This window comes from Ranitomeya imitator, chromosome 6 (assembly GCF_032444005.1).
Source record: "Ranitomeya imitator isolate aRanImi1 chromosome 6, aRanImi1.pri, whole genome shotgun sequence".
Classification (NCBI taxonomy): Eukaryota; Metazoa; Chordata; class Amphibia; order Anura; family Dendrobatidae; genus Ranitomeya; species Ranitomeya imitator.
The window spans coordinates 501983222-501985722 of record NC_091287.1 but is presented as its reverse complement, the minus strand read 5'-3'; the positions used below and the strand labels follow the sequence as shown (position 1 = coordinate 501985722).

The 2501-nt window shown below is 35.9% G+C and overlaps 1 long non-coding RNA gene across 2 annotated transcripts; it reads right to left on the bottom strand.

Annotated features, from left to right (window-relative positions):
• Positions 1–283: 283 nt before the first annotated feature.
• On the bottom strand, positions 284–2141 carry LOC138641499 (uncharacterized). Of its 2 annotated transcripts, none has more exons than XR_011313878.1 (3): positions 2021–2141; positions 1199–1325; positions 284–543 (listed from the first exon to the last, which is right to left on the bottom strand). It is a non-coding gene; the product is annotated as an uncharacterized lncRNA (long non-coding RNA). The 2 variants fall into 2 exon arrangements; XR_011313879.1 differs by having other exon boundaries at positions 1199–1341; positions 2021–2135.
• Between the last annotated feature and the right edge of the window lie 360 nt (positions 2142–2501).

Sequence of the window (2501 nt, the reverse complement as noted above, 5' to 3'; positions counted from 1 at the left end):
ACTGAACATACATTTCAGTAGGCCAACATTTCAGATTCTAAAATCATTTTTCAAGCTGGTGTTATAAAGTATTCTAATTTACTGAGATAATGACTTTTGGGTTTTCATTGGCTGTAAGCCATAATCATCAACATTAACAGAAATAAACACTTGAAATAGATCACTCTTTTGTAATGACGCTATATAATATATGAGCTTCACTTTTTGTGTTGACTAACTGAAATAAATAAACTTTTTGATGATATTCTTATTTTGTGAGAAGCACTTGCATATTGACTCCAGCTCTTGACCAACATTTATTCAATTGTGAATATAAATTATGCAAATGTACATAAATAAACCACAGATATCACTCTAGTATGTTTTGCAAAAAGCAATTACATTTACTAAGGCCATCTAATAGTTAGAAAGTGGAATTGTTAAAATGTTGTGGAGGAGGCGATGTTCTTAAAAGCTGTTGTTTTTCCTTCTTTCTTTGCTGCTCTTCGGTCACTAATTCGTCGCCTCTTCCTTTTGGTCTTCCATTTATTCCTTCATATTTTACTTGGAATAGAGAAAGGACAAAATTGAGACAAATGTTCATTCCAGCCAACTGAACTTATAGGCACAATGAGGTTGATAAATTTGCTGCTCTTTTTACTTACGTTTATGGAGGCATAATAAATCTGCATTAAGTGGGGAGGCACGCGCCATACGTGTCATGTCACATAGTGATAAATTATTTTTATAATGTAAATAAGCTACAGCCAGACTTTATAACAAGATGTTTGCTTTTTATATACTTTTTGAGGACTCAAGTATATTACAATAAAAATGCATAACTTTTCTGAATAACTATTCTGAACCTTAACTAAAATATATTGCTTTCTCAAACGATATTACAAATTGTATGTTTTAAAAAAAAGATGTTTATGAGTAATATTTCTACACTTTTAGTTAAGCCTTCCTATCAGTAAATTGAGGGGCAGACACTGACAGCTTAGAGCCCCTGTGCAAAAAATATGTCTGGGCCCCCATCCTTTTATGGTGACAAAGCTACAGATATATAGAGAGAGAGAGACACACACACATGCATGTATATATCTTACATAGTCTCTTTTATTATGTATATGCCATCCCTTATTACACAGTGCCCTCTCCTGTAATGTACAGCACTGTCCCTTACATATTGGATAGAGCCATGTTCTTTATTACTTACCGCCCTGACTTGTTAGATATATAATGCAATGATGGTTGATGGAGCCTGAAGAAGTCTCTTTTCTAATGGAGGAGCTAATGGACTGGTTGCCTGGTCACCGGCTCCTCCATCCGCAGTCATTTTATATCTAAAAAGAGAGGGGACTATATAATAAAAGAGGGTGCTGTGAATAACAAAAACAACAAGAATACACTATGTAAGAGACAGCACTGTACATAACAGCAGAGGAAGCTATATAATAATGGACGGCACCATATATAACTAGAGAGAATGGTACGCAATAAGGGACGGTGTTATAATAATAATAGAGGAAAAGGATGGTGCTATACATAATAAATGAGTACACTCTTTACTAAAAAAACTGGGCTACACATAATAAGTGAGTACGCTATATTCTAAGGGACTGTGCTATACATAGTAAGTGAGTACACTATATACTAAGGGTCTGTGCATTACATAATAAGTGAGTACACTACATACTAAGGGACTGTGCTATACATAGTAAGTGAGTACACTATATACTAAGGGACTGTGCTATACATAAGTTTGTACATTGCATACTAAGGGACTGTGCTATTACATAATAAGGCTACATTTCTGTATCCATGTGCAGTGTTGGTGTGCTGTGAGCTTTTACAGGCGCATTGAGCATGTCCTATTCTGATTATCAAAATCGGATCATAACAGAACATTCTCCGACTCTCAGGGATCTCATTTTCAGATCTGTGATTTTCATGTAGATTAAGGGATTTTACAAAAAACATTATCACTCCACGTCACACAAGTGCTAATACAGAATAATATTTACATCCAGGCACTTACCTCTGACGTCTCCTCTGATTAGAGCCGCTTTCTTCTGTTTCTTCTCCATCTGGTCAGACCTTCATGTCGACAGCTCTCCCAGCCACGACTCGTCTTGTCACGATGATCTTTTTCAGCCCTGAAAATAACAAAGTCACATACATTGCATACATACATGTGTCTCCCTCCTGAATACAGATATGTACCCCACCATTAAAAATATAAAGTGATAAGCAGCACTGTGTCCCACATTAACTATAATCTCTGTCACTGATCTATCACTGACCTGCCCCCTATTTTACATAACGAATATAACATGTATTGAAAAAAAAAATCATATTCAGCATACAGGTGCCTGCCATCTGCAGCATGATCTCATCTATAATATGCAGTAGATTATTTTATTTAGTGATATACATTTAATGTGAAAGAAAAAATATGTCTCAAAATGGCGCCGGCTACGCCAGCGCAGTAGCATCTATCGGCCATCCGATAGATGCTA